Raw genomic sequence first — 14,546 nt, 5'->3', positions numbered from 1 at the left:
CACAACGCTTTCTGGCTATTACTGCTGTCATTATCTTTGAATGCATGTATGGATGTCTCATCTTATGCCTCATGAGCTTAGCTATGTTATTAATCATATCGTGTGTATCACAAAATAATATAAAGATATCATAGACCGTCATGGAAGTTGACAGTCTCCAAATGTTACCGGTATTATTACTAGTCGACAGGAGTGAATGTTGACTTGGACTGTATGCTTGTGTTTATCAACTGCGTGAGCAAAGTGAGTGTGGACGTGAGCTGCCAGGTTACAAATGCAGCCATCAGAAACTGGGAGGAAGTGATGTGTTTATGAGAGTCAACCATTTTGCAGAGCGCTAACATTGTAGAGGCAGGATTGAATGGCCCCCAGGAGACAATACCAGAGGACAGAGAGCTGATTAGCTGCAGCTCAGATCCTGAGACATGGACAGACAGATCACCGTGAACCAACTGACCTAGGTTATGGGTGTGTTAATGAATGAAGCGCTAACTTCACAGAGATGCACAAACACACACACAGACTGATAAACACGTGCTGCTTGTAAATACATTCACAAATCTTGTTTGCCAGCGGACGGGTAAACCAAACCAAGCTGTGGCGGTTGCACCTTTGCAGCCTATTCCTGCTTTGACAAACATTTCAGCAGGGTTCTGGTGGACTGCGTTGGTCCTTTGCCCAAAGCCAAGAGTGGCAAACAGTTTCACTTAACCATCACGTGCACTGCAACTCGTTTCCCTGAGGCAATTCCACTGAGGGAAATCACGAGAGGAAAGTTACTGTAGGGTGAGCAGTCAATAGGTATTGTGTTTTGCGTTTAGCTAGTGTGTTGCCCTGGCTCACAATTTATTTTGACTGCACGTTCTGTATTGTTTGGGCTCGTTCCAAGAGGACACGAGTTATAGAAACGTAAGCAAGTTTTTTGTATTTTTTTACTTAGGCATCTATAAATAAGAACATAATTTATATATACAGTAGCAGTCAAAAGTTGGGACACACCTACTCACTCAAGGATTTTTCTTTATTTTTACTATTTTCTACATTGTAGAATAAAGTAGACATATTTTGCCTTGATGACAGCTTTACTAACTATTGGCATTCTCTCAACCAGCTTCATGAGGTAGTCACCTGGAATGCATTTCAAATAACAGGTGTGCCGTGTTAAAAGTTCATTTGTGGAATGTATTTCCTTCTTAATGCATTTGAGCCAATCAGTTGTGTTGTGACAAGGTACAGTAGAGGTGGTATACTGTTGTGGAAATTTCCTTAATTACCAAATGATGAGAGAGAAAATCACACACCACTCAGAGTTATGCTTAATCTTCACCTTTAATAATAATTAAGCTTTTGCAATAGCATTTTGACTTTCAACATTTCAGTATCTCTAATGAAAAGTTGAGAGTGGTCAACATAATGGCAACTGAGATCTTTTATAGCAAAGATCCACCCCCTAGTCGACATGACAAACCACAGCTCTTTAGGAACATTTACACAAAGAAACACCTTACTTCTGAGAGGAGTATCCCATAGCCAGACAGCATTGGCTATAAATTATCGTTCAGTTTGGTCTCCTAAACGAAGCTCTTATCTCGTTCTTGGTACATTACCTCATCCAATGGCATGAATCAATTGTCAATACTAGACACCCCCATCTCAAATACAACCCCTCCTGGACAAGCTCACGGAGAGGAGAGTAAGCCTCTAGGTCAAGTTAAGGCCAACCTCAGAGGGAACATAGAATGGTTCCAGACACTGTCATCCTCCTCTCCCCGATGAGAAAAGTAGGGAGTGACTGGCACACAGACATTGTGGAGCCAAGAGATAATTGGTTCCCCCTCAATCATCCCTTCACATGGTTTAAAAGATATGTTTACATATGAAGACAAGCTTGACCTTTCCCCTTTCTGGGGCCCAAGTAATTGAGCCCTGACAGAGAAAGGATAACTGCAAACGGCCAACACTATAGTACAAAAAGATACATTCTAAATGACAAGTATCTCACAAGCATATTATGAAAATAAAACATCTTATCTATGTTAGCCAACTAATTCTGATTCATCCCCAACAATACAGAAGATAGCCCTATTTGGTAAGTGTCAGGCTGTGGGTAACTAGTGCATGGAATCAGGAGCAGGAGTGCAGAGATAAGTGTACAAGGAAATTTATTCCACGAACAGCACCAGTATAAAACAAACACCGAGGCCTCACTGCGGTGGCAATCTGCGCAGGTTTTCTGGTGCCTCACGGCCCGCTGAAGGTGCAAATGAGAGGTGTCCCAGGTCTCCTCAGCACACCTAAACCAGTCACCCACCTCGATCTGGCTCTGATGCCAAGGTGCAGGGTGACGTATGGGCCCAATAGATGAAATGGTTGCGGACAGCAGACGGAGCGTACAGAAGCCCAGCTGGACATTGGGGGGGAGTGGGCTCTGCTAGTAATGACCACTCGATGTCCGCGTCCAGCTCCTACACTACCGGTGCCACCAGGCAAGAGGCCGCTCCTCTGTGTCATACATCTGGGACAGTGAGTCTGCCTTAGCGTTCTGGGAACCTGGTCTGTAGGACAGGGTGAAGACAAAACAGGTAAAGAACATGGCCCACCTTGCCTGGCGAGGGTTCGCTCTCCTCGCCACATGTTTTGGTGTTTAGTCCCCTCAAGCCAATGTCTCCACGCCTTCAAGGCCTTGACGACAGCCAACAGCTCCCGGTCCCCCACAGCATAGTTTCGCTTCTTCGAAAAGAAGGCACAGGGGCGGAGCTTTGGTGGCGTACCCGAGCGCTGAGAGAGCACGGCTCCTATCCCAGCCTCAGACGCGTCTACCTCCACTATGAACACCAAAGGGGGACCTGGATGAGCCAGCACCGGAGCCGAGGTAAACAGAGCCCTCAGCTGACCAAAAGCCCTGTCCGTCTCAGCCGACCACTGCAAACGCACCGGTCCCCCCTTCAGCAGTGAGGTAATGGCAGCCGCTGCCTGACCAAAACCCCGGATAAACCTCCGGTAGTTGTTGGCAAACCCTAAAAACTGCTGCACTTCCTTTACCGTGGTGGGAGTCGGCCAATTACGCACAGCTGAAATGCGGTCACTCTCCATCTCCACCCCTGAAGTGGAAATGCAGTACCCTAGGAAGGAGACGGACTGTTGAAAGAACAGGCATTTCTCCATCAGTCGACCAAGAACAGGTCATGCTCCAACAGTCGACCAAGCACCCTGCGCACCAGGGACACATGCTCGGTGCGTGTAGCGAGTATATCAGAATGTCTGCGATATACACCACTACACCCTGCCCGTGCAGGTCCCGGAAAATCTTGTCTACAAAAGCCTGGAAGACTGATGGAGCATTCTTCAACCTGTACGGCATGACGAGGTTCTCATAGTGCCCTGAGGTGGTACTAAAAGCCACTCTTCCACTTGTACCCCTCCCGGATACGCACCAGGCTGTAGGCGCTCCTGAGATTTTGTGAAGAAACTCGCCTCATGCATTGACTCTATCACACTGGCGATGAGAGGTAGCGGGTAACTGTACCTCACAGTGATTTGGTTGATGCCTCAATAGTCAATACATGGGTGCAGACCTAAATCCTTCTTCACAAAAAAATAACTAGAGGAGGCAGGTGAAGTGGAGGGCCGAATGTACCCCTGCCTCAGAGATTCGGAGACATACAGTGCCTTGCGAAAGTATTCGGCCCCCTTGAACTTTGCAACCTTTTGCCACATTTCAGGCTTCAAACATAAAGATATAAAACTGTATTTTTTTGTGAAGAATCAACAACAAGTGGGACACAATCATGAAGTGGAACGACATTTATTGGATATTTCAAACTTTTTTAACAAATCAAAAACGGAAAATTGGGCGTGCAAAATTATTCAGCCCCCTTAAGTTAATACTTTGTAGCGCCACCTTTTGCTGCGATTACAGCTGTAAGTCGCTTGGGGTATGTCTCTATCAGTTTTGCACATCGAGAGACTGACATTTTTTCCCATTCCTCCTTGCAAAACAGCTCGAGCTCAGTGAGGTTGGATGGAGAGCATTTGTGAACAGCAGTTTTCAGTTCTTTCCACAGATTCTCGATTGGATTCAGGTCTGGACTTTGACTTGGCCATTCTAACACCTGGATATGTTTATTTTTTAACCATTCCATTGTAGATTTTGCTTTATGTTTTGGATCACTGTCTTGTTGGAAGACAAATCTCCGTCCCAGTCTCAGGTCTTTTGCAGACTCCATCAGGTTTTCTTCCAGAATGGTCCTGTATTTGGCTCCATCCATCTTCCCATCAATTTTAACCATCTTCCCTGTCCCTGCTGAAGAAAAGCAGGCCCAAACCATGATGCTGCCACCACCATATTTGACAGTGGGGATGTTGTGTTCAGGGTGATGAGCTGTGTTGCTTTTATGCCAAACATAACGTTTTGCATTGTTGCCAAAAAGTTCAATTTTGGTTTCATCTGACCAGAGCACCTTCTTCCACATGTTTGGTGTGTCTCCCAGGTGGCTTGTGGCAAACTTTAAACAACACTTTTTATTGATATCTTTAAGAAATGGCTTTCTTCTTGCCACTCTTCCATAAAGGCCAGATTTGTGCAATATACGACTGATTGTTGTCCTATGGACAGAGTCTCCCACCTCAGCTGTAGATCTCTGCAGTTCATCCAGAGTGATCATGGGCCTCTTGGCTGCATCTCTGATCAGTCTTCTCCTTGTATGAGCTGAAAGTTTAGAGGGACGGCCAGGTCTTGGTAGATTTGCAGTGGTCTGATACTCCTTCCATTTCAATATTATCGCTTGCACAGTGCTCCTTGGGATGTTTAAAGCTTGGGAAATCTTTTTGTATCCAAATCCGGCTTTAAACTTCTTCACAACAGTATCTCGGACCTGCCTGGTGTGTTCCTTGTTCTTCATGATGCTCTCTGCGCTTTTAACGGACCTCTGAGACTATCACAGTGCAGGTGCATTTATACGGAGACTTGATTACACACAGGTGGATTGTATTTATCATCATTAGTCATTTAGGTCAACATTGGATCATTCAGAGATCCTCACTGAACTTCTGGAGAGAGTTTGCTGCACTGAAAGTAAAGGGGCTGAATAATTTTGCACGCCCAATTTTTCAGTTTTTGATTTGTTAAAAAAGTTAAATGTCATTCCACTTCATGATTGTGTCCCACTTGTTGTTGATTCTTCACAAAAAAATACAGTTTTATATCTTTATGTTTGAAGCCTGAAATGTGGCAAAAGGTCGCAAAGTTCAAGGGGGCCGAATACTTTCGCAAGGCACTGTATGTTTCCATAGCCGCCGTCTGCTCTTGCAACAAGGGATACACCTGACTACAGGGAAGTGCTGCGTCTACCAGGAGATTTATCGCACAATCCCACCGTCGATGGGGTTGGTAATTGAGTCGCCGCCATCTTACAGAAGGCGAGAGCCAAATCGCCATATTCAGTGGGGATGCGCACGGTGGAGACCTGGTCTGGACTTTCCAACGTAGTAGCACCGACGGAATCCCCTAAACACCTTCCCGAGCACTTTCGTGACCACCCCGTGAGAGCCCCCTGTTGCCACGAAATAGTGGGGTCATGACAGGCCAACCAGGGTAGGCCCAGCACCACTTGAAACACAGGAGAATCAATAAGGAGGAGACTGATTCTCTCCTTGTGACCCTCCTGCGGAACCATGCCCAGTGTAGCGGTGGCCTCCCTGGATTAGCCCTGACCCTAATGGTCGACTATCTAGGGCGTGCACAGGGAAAGGCATATCCACAGGAACAATGGGGATCCCTAAACTATGGGCAAATGATCTGTCAATAAAATTCCCAGCTGCGCCTGAATCTACAAGCGCCTTATGCTGGGAATGCGGGGAAAACTCAGGAAAATTAATAAACACATACATGTGAGCAACAGGGTGCTCTGGGTGAGCCTGGTACTGACTCACCTGGGGTGACACGAGAGTGCCCTGCCTGCTGCCTCGACTCCCAGAGGAACCTCCCCTGCACCGACCGGCAGTGTGCCCTCTGCGGCCACAGATGGGGCATGGATCGGCCCCTCCTCCGGTCGCCCTAATTGCAGCACCTCCCAGCTCCATGGGCGTTGGAGCGGTGGTGCTGGGGAATGGAATCGACAGACCCCGGTCTGGACATCCGCGGGTAGCCAGCAGGTTATCCAATCTTATGGACATGTCCACCAGCTGGTCGAAGATAAGAGTAGTGTCCCTGCAGGCCAACTCCCGACGGACGTCCTCATGCAAACTACAACAGTAGTGATCGATCAGGGCCATGTAGTTCCACCCCGCGCTGGCGGCCAGGATCCGGAAGTTCAATGCAAACTCCTGTGCGCTCCTCGTCCCCTGCCTCTGGTGCAAGAGACTAATTACTCAAATTGGTCCAGCATCGCTCCTCCTTCCTCCCATACGGCGTTGACCCATGCGTAATCTGTAGATTACGCATCTTGCCCGTTCTAATGTTAGGTCGAACAACAACTCTCCACTCTAAATACTCTATATATTGAGTTGCAGGCAGCCACATGATTCGCTGTTCGAATGTAACCTTCCTTGATGGGCTAAATCAGGTCTGTAAATCAGGTCTGTAGAGCTGTCATGTCATTGTGTGGGATAATGTCAGGTTCCACCATGCTCAAATGCTGCAAGCATGGTTTCAGGCCCATCCACAATTTACCACCCTGTACTTACCCCCATACTCTCCTTTCTTAAAACCCGATTGAGGAATTTTTCTCCACATGGAGGTGGAAAGTATATGATAGGCGCCCTCACAAACAAGCCACCCTTCTCCAGGCCATGGATGACGCATGCAATGACATCACAGCAGACCAGTGTCAGGCCTGGATTCGCCATGCCCGAAGATTCTTCCCAAGATGTTTGGTTAATGAAAACCTCCATTGTGATGTGGATGAGAACCTGTGGCCAAATCCACAAGACAGGGTTGAGGGAAGTACAGTAATCAATCCTTTGTTTTGCTTTTTACAGTAAGCCAGGTGAGGAACACTGCAGTTGTTGTTTTACTGTAGTTTTTTTCCATTTTTTTGTAGCTAATTATTTTTGCTTTGATTCAAAGAAACCTGAGTGATTTTATTGTATTTCATCAATACATTTCAGATTTTGTTCAATTAGTTTTTTGTTCACAGTTTGTCCACAGATTTTGTTCACAGTTTGTCCACTGTGTCTGTAGTATTCTCTTTACTAGTCCTTTTACAGTGATGTATTTAAGTGTAGTACCACAATGAAACGTATCACATGTTTTGTACTACAATATTTAATGATTGTACGAACAACTACACAGTGAAACTATCGGTATCTTGTGTGTTAGTGATCTAAATGAATGTTCCTACAGTATTTCATGATAAATTCATTATTTGAACCGATGATTCTGCATGTGCAAGGTTTCTTTAAAGATACGAATGCACAATGCAATGTTTTCAACATTGGACAGCCTTGTGTTACAAGTGATGACCGTTTTGAGTTTTGTGTCTAGAGTTTTGAAAGACTACCACAAGGTTCTGAAATTAGTGCCAAAGTAATAGTATATATATATATATTTTTTTTAATGTAGAATGGAAAGAAGGCAACAGGGATGTGCTTTCCATCCTAATGCAGTGTTCATTTGAGTGAGTTTAGCTTCCAATGTATCTCTGTCCCCGTTGGTTCACGGCGGTCTGTCAGTCCAGGTAATGCTGTAACTATAAAAGGCGTTTTAGCCATTATACATATATATATAGCACCACCTATCCTTTAAAAGTCTACCACAAAGACACTGGTCCTCTCTTTAATTTCATTCCATATTACTCATATCAAACCTACAGAGTGCAGAAGCCATCCAGTACAACGGAAACACACTACACCCAGGTGAATTAAAACCTAATTAGTGTACAGTCAGATGAGGCCCAGTGTTATGGCGTCTTAATGAGAGCGATATCTTCTCCCCTTTGATATCCACCAATGGAATCCCCAATTATATAACTTCCCCATGGCAACCTTCGCCAGGGAAACACCCAAGCGACTCCAATTAGAGGGAATCGTCCAATGTTGGTATAGCGATGGCTTCATTAAGCAGGATGTTTTTATTCTGCACATCAAATAACGCAGAAATGGTTCCTAGTTGTTCTCTCATGGAACCTTCTGCACAGGCACCCGTCACTGTTTGATTACTACAGTGGAAACATTTCATTAAAACCACCTCTCTCTCACTGCCTGTCTTAGGCTACTCACCGGAGAGTGACAGGGTGAACCTAGCCACAGTGTCGAGAGAGAGAGAGAGAGAGAGAGAAAGAGAGAGAAAGAGGAAGGGATAGGGGGAGGGGAGAGTGAGTGAGTGAGGGAAAGAGACAGAGACCGCTTGACAACATGTTGATTATATTACGTTCCTCTGAGAAGGATTAAACTTTTCAGTATACTGATTAGGATTCCAATCCAGCTACTGATGAGCAATGGAGATTAATGTCCCCATCTTTTTAATTGATTCGTAAGTCATTTGTAAGGTTGTGGAATGCCATCCTTTGTCGTCAATAGATAGTTTGATTAGGTTAGGGACGGACAGAAGTCAACCCAAGGAACGTAATGAAGCAAGCAATGGAACTCCCATTCTACAGGAAGATGAACAATTCCTTTCAGAGATGATGAGAAAAGCTCTTTCTGTCCCACGTGTAATTTTACATAAGTGTCTAAGAGATTTCAGCAAGGTCAGTACATTTTCAGAAAACATTATTAGAAAGCAGAGCACTTTAATATTGACAGCCTCTTTCCCCTCTCCTCTTCAATCTCCCCTCTCCCTCTCTCCTCTTCTTCCCTCTCTTACACTCCCCTCCTCTTTCCTCACCCGTCTATCTCTCCTCCTTTCCAACTTTGTTGTTCCCTCTCTACAGATGTATAGGGGTAGCAGCTGGGTGGTTATCCGAGGGCACTGAGGGCCGGCCAGGAGCCGCTCCATAGGCGAAGAGAGCCAAGCCAAGCTCAGTCAGACAGACAGTAAGACGGACACACAGACACATACTGTACCTTTGAGAGCACAGACACACATAGTGCCTTCGGAGAGTATCCAGACCCCTTGACTTTTTCCACATTTTGTTACATTACAGCTTAGTTAAAAAATTTATTTAAAAAAGTATCCTCAGCAATCTACACGCCTGCCATCCTGTACCTTTGCCTCTGTTGCTGTAATAAACATTGTTACCTCAACACGGTCTGTATCTGGGACTTCCTGATATCCAGAAGGACAACCATCGCTGCAGTACTACACCAATTAGGCCTTCATGGTAGAGTGGCCAGATGGAAGCCACTCCTCAGTAAAAGGCACATGACAGCCCTCTTGGAGTTTGCCAAAAGGCACCTAAAGACTCGTAGGCCATGAGAAACAAGATTCTCTGGTCTGATGAAACCAAGACTGAACTCTTTGGCCTGAATGCCAAGCATCATGTCTGGAGGAAACCTGGCACCATGCCTTCGGTGGAGAATGGTGGTGGCAGCATCATGCTGTGGAGATGTTTTTCTGTGGCAGGGACTGAGAGACTAGTCAGGATCAAGGCAAAGATGAAAGGAGCAAAGTACAGAGAGATTCTTGATGAAAACCTGCTCCAGAGTGCTCAGGACCTCAAACTGGGGCGAAGGTTCACCTTCCAACAGGACAGCGACCCTAAGCACACAGCCAAGACAATGCAGGAGTGGCTTCGGGACAAGTCTCTGAATGTCCTTGAGTGGTCCAACCAGAGCCCGGACTTGAACCCGATCTAACATCTCTGGCGATACCTGAAAATAGCTGGGCAGCAACGCTCCCCATCCAACCTGACAGAGCTTGAGAGGATCTGCAGAGAAGAATGGGGTATGACACTACAAGTGTGCCAAGCTTGTAGTGTCATACCCAAGAAGACTCAAGGCTGTAATTGCTTCCAAAGGTGCTTCAACAAAGTACTGAGTAAAGGGTCTGAATACATATGTAAATGTGATATTTCAGTTTTTTTTTATAATAGATTTGCAACAAAAAAAATCAGTTTTTGTTTCATCATTATGTGGTATTGTGTGTGGATGGATGGAGGGGGAAAAATTATTTAATCAATTTTAGAAGAAGGATGTAACCTAACAAAATGTGGAAAAAGTCAAAGGGTCTGAATACACACACACACACACACACACACACACACACACACACACACACACACACACACTTTGCCCAATTCTCCTAGTCTGTCTGGACTATCGGTTCCCTGACGTTGTCCTTTTGTCTGTAAACCTATCCCTGTGTGAGAGCTCTTCTGTCAAGCCTGTGAGACACAGATCTAGTGATCAATCCTTTATGATCAGGCCTGTTCTGTTCCGTAGCGTTTGGCTTTGTAGAAGAACACACACTGACACTGAGTTACGGTCAATAACACTCTGCTGTCTTCTCAGGAGACACTGATATACAGTTTAATATGAAGGAGGAGAGAACAGAAGAACAGAAGACAAGAACACAATCAGGATGACAGAAGAGTAGGGGACATGACTTTACTTTGAAGATAAAAGAGTTGCCGATGTCAGTGCAAAGCCCGATGCTGTTTGAAAACCTCCAAGTGCAAACCGGCAAATAAAACAAAGCAACAAACCATCTGACGGATCAACTGATGAATCAGGGGAGAGAGCTTATCGCAGTGTAATTTCATCATGTACGGCGAGAGCAGAGAGCTACAGTTACATGGGTTTTCCCTTTGAGGTTGAAGTGTTGAGAAATCTTCTCTTCCTAGTTGGACATCTTTTCCAGGTTATGTAAGAGTTCAAAAGGGGAGAATGGTGAGAGTTAGATCGCATTTCACACAGATAGCCAGGAAACAGGAGGGAGGCATTTTTTTTAAACTGATCCACTCTCTAGCTCAGATTTAGTACTTGCATCATTTAACAGTTAAGCAAGCTTGTCAGTGTACGTTTACTGCATTTCATAGCTTAAGATTGCATTCTCTATTCCCATCTCCCTTCATTCATGATCATTCATTCACTGAAATGATAACAGGTTCCTCTAGCCCACCTGTGGACCGTTATGATTGCATTGACATTGAGCATTCATATTGAGCATATAGCAGTGGGAGGGCAGGCTGCATATAGCATTACTGTATGTGTGCGCATAGATGACGCATAGTCCAGCTCAGTTAGGGTTCCTCTAATAGATGAGCATAAACGGACACATTAAGGGACGGGCAATGGCGTTTATATAACACAGATGAGCAGAGCTACAGAGAGGGGGATAAGGAAGGAACGAACAGAAGCATATTGTCCAGCATCGGAGCCTTCGGGGACCAGGCTGATAATGGAAGAGAGGAGAGAGAAGAGGAAGATGGGACACAGGCACACATATGCACATTAACACACACATGCTCACACAAACACACACACACACACACACAGAGAAAATGATTGATATGGGGGAGATGCACAAACCTAAACAGTAAGTACAATGCAAACGCTCACCATACTAAACATCTAAGAGGAGTTCTACAATGTGTATTTGAAGACAGCTCGAACAATCTGGCACTATAGAAATATGTAAAGGCAGTGTCTTTGTCTGTGTATATACTGTAGTTATGCACCTACAGTATAGCAAATAATGATCACATATTTACACATTCAAATTACAGAGCCCCGAAATACTGAGTTTAGCAGACTGTCTTCTCTCTTCTCCATGTGCATAGATCACATCTAGGAATTTGCACTAGCAGCCTTATTCAAAATTAATAAGCAGCTAAAACCTGCAGGCGACTGGAAGTGTTGAGAGTTTTGATCTCCTTTGCTCTCTCTCTACCGCTCTTTCTCTTGCTCTCTTTCTCTCTCCTTCTCTCTCGCTCTCTCTCTCTATGCTCGCGGTCTCTCCTCTCCATTTCCCTCTTCTGCTCTCTCACTCTCTCCTATCGGTCTCTCTCTCTTTATTTCATTATCCTTCTCTCTCACAATGTATTTCTGTCTCTCTCTCTCTCTCCTTCTCTATCTCTCCTTCTCTTGTTCTCTATCTCTCTCTCTCTCTCTCGCTTATCTGACTCTTTCTCTCCATGTCCTCTCTCACTATCATCTATAGAGATCATTAGTTTAAGGTAAAGCCGGAATCTTTGGCAATGGATGCATCTAATGGTGAATAGTTATGTAGCTAAACAACAAAAGGCTAACAGGTAATACTACAGATTAAGATAAGTGCCAACTACCTCTGATACATACACTCACGCACACGCACACGCACACACACACACACACACACACACATACATACACAAACTCTCTCTCTCTCTCAGTTTCTGTGTCAAAAAAGCCTCACAACCCCACAACCTTCTACAGTATGTCTTCCTCACATTATAAAAAATCCATTCTCTCGCTCTCTCACCACCCCAACCACCTCCAGAGAATCAGACTGACTAGAGCTCAGTGTGTGTTTGATAACATTAGAGTTGAAAGCATCAATGTAGGGCAGTATAGCAAAAACAGAAGCACCTGGTACTATCACACTGTTTATGGGAAATAATGCAAACAACTTCAATGACTAATTTCTCTGAACGGAGGAAAATAACCATCACCAGATTAACAGGGAATGCATATGAAGAAACAATACTCCAAGCCACAGCTTCGTACTACTTCTCAGACATAGAGAACTGATATTGTATTTGGGTAGGATTGGGGTGGGGACTGGGCGGTCCATGGGAGACTTTTTCAATGTTTTGGGGATTGTTTATGTCTTAATTATTATTAGAAAGGACGATGGTCCAAATCAGATGTTGGGTACTATATTTATAAAATATTATATGAATCCAAAAAATTATAATGGCCAATTTGGGTACAATGAAGTATCTTCATTTCTCAGAGATGAAATTAAATTTCAACAAAATAATGTTGCAGGAATACTAATCTTACTACTGCCTTCATCTCTCTTTTAAATGTGATGCATCTGTCCTTGCTGGTGAACACAAAAACATTGCCTTTCCATCAGAGCTTTCTTTCCTCATGATTGAGTCCCATGATTCATTAAGAAGAAAAAAAAGGCTTGTATACCACCACAACAACAGAATCCCTTTGGGTAGGATTCTGAAACCTTGCTAAAAGATGTCTGCTACAAAGTCACCCGGGACCCTTTAAAAGAAAGGGATTCGATGGTGCTTTCAGAAGACAAAAAAAACAAAGCATTTTCTCCGACAAAAACAGGACAAAAATCAATGGTCAAATTGATCCATTCAATCATAACAGACATGGGCTATGTCTGGGTACATGTTTAATAACTTATGTTAGGCTGAGCCTCTGTCTGTATGGCTAGAGCCATTTCACACTAGAGAACAAACATTTAGAATAGGAACGTTACTTCTGAGAAGAGGTAAGAAAGAGAGAGAGAGAGAGAGAGAGACAGCTAGACAGAGAGAAGTGAACGGGGAAAAAGCGTCAGTAAAATTGCAGTCCCTTTCATGTCTCCTAGATGGAACACCACAGAGTTGGCTACATTTGGCTGAAAGCTGTTCTTTTATTGGTTCAGCTCCTGTGCCACATTTTTACAGTCAATGAGTGTAAATACTTTATCACTGAAGTGAACTACAGTATGTTGAGCTCCCAGTGGGAAGAATGTACCGTGTGTGTGTGTGTGCGTGCGTGTGTGTCGTAGGATGAGGATTGGGGGCAGAAGCACTCTTGAAAGCTCTCACAGCTGTTCTAAAACACCTGGGATGTCACGCAGGGCTATAGCGCATCTATGGTTTACCTTCAATATGACAGGAGGAAATGACTAACATACTGTACAGTACATCACTCACCACCCTAACTCACGTACAGTGGGGAGAACAAGTAGTTGATACACTGCCGATTTTGCAGGTTTTCCTACTTACAAAGCATGTAGAGGTCTGTCATTTTTATCATAGGTACACTTCAACTGTGAGAGACAGTAAAACAAAAATCCAGAAAATCACATCGTATGATTTTTAAGTAATTAATTTGCATTTTATTGCATGACATAAGTATTTGATAAAAAATAATACAATGTGATTTTCTGGATTTTTGTTTTAGATTCCGTCTCTCACAGTTGAAGTGTACCTATGATAAAAATTACAGACCTCTACATGCTTTGTAAGTAGGAAAACCTGCAAAATCGGCAGTGTATCAAATACTTGTTCTCCCCACTGTACATGTACACATACACATGACAAACACTAACTATAGAACGTCAGAGTTCCGTCCCGATTGAACCCTTACGGAAAAACTACGTGATCACATGTGAACTGTTCCAAAAACACATGAGCAACTCATACACACACACACACACAGTTTCAACCAATCATCTCAGCCCCCATCGCAGCCCCCTAGAGCTGGGAGTCTAGAGGTAGAGGATAATATCTGGGCCCATTATGTGGTTCATCTGGCGAAAAAAATGTAATCGCTCATTGAGATTCATTGTTCCCAGACTAACACATGCCCAATGCAAATGGTAGAGAGAGAGCTCTGCCTGGGTGGGGGATACAGCTCTGCCTGGGTGGGGGATACAGCTCTGCCAGGGTGGGGATACAGCTCTGCCAGGGTGGGGGATACAGCTCTGCCAGGGTGGGGATACAGCTCTG

General features: G+C 44.4%; 1 protein-coding gene across 1 annotated transcript in view; it reads right to left on the bottom strand.

Annotated features, from left to right (window-relative positions):
• slc2a13a (solute carrier family 2 member 13a) overlaps nt 1-14,546 on the bottom strand; it is a 70,702-nt gene that overhangs the window by 22,349 nt on the left and 33,807 nt on the right. The window lies entirely within an intron of this gene.

This window comes from Oncorhynchus kisutch, linkage group LG19, assembly GCF_002021735.2.
Source record: "Oncorhynchus kisutch isolate 150728-3 linkage group LG19, Okis_V2, whole genome shotgun sequence".
Lineage (NCBI taxonomy): Eukaryota > Metazoa > Chordata > Actinopteri > Salmoniformes > Salmonidae > Oncorhynchus > Oncorhynchus kisutch.
This window is presented reverse-complemented; position numbering and strand designations above follow the sequence as displayed.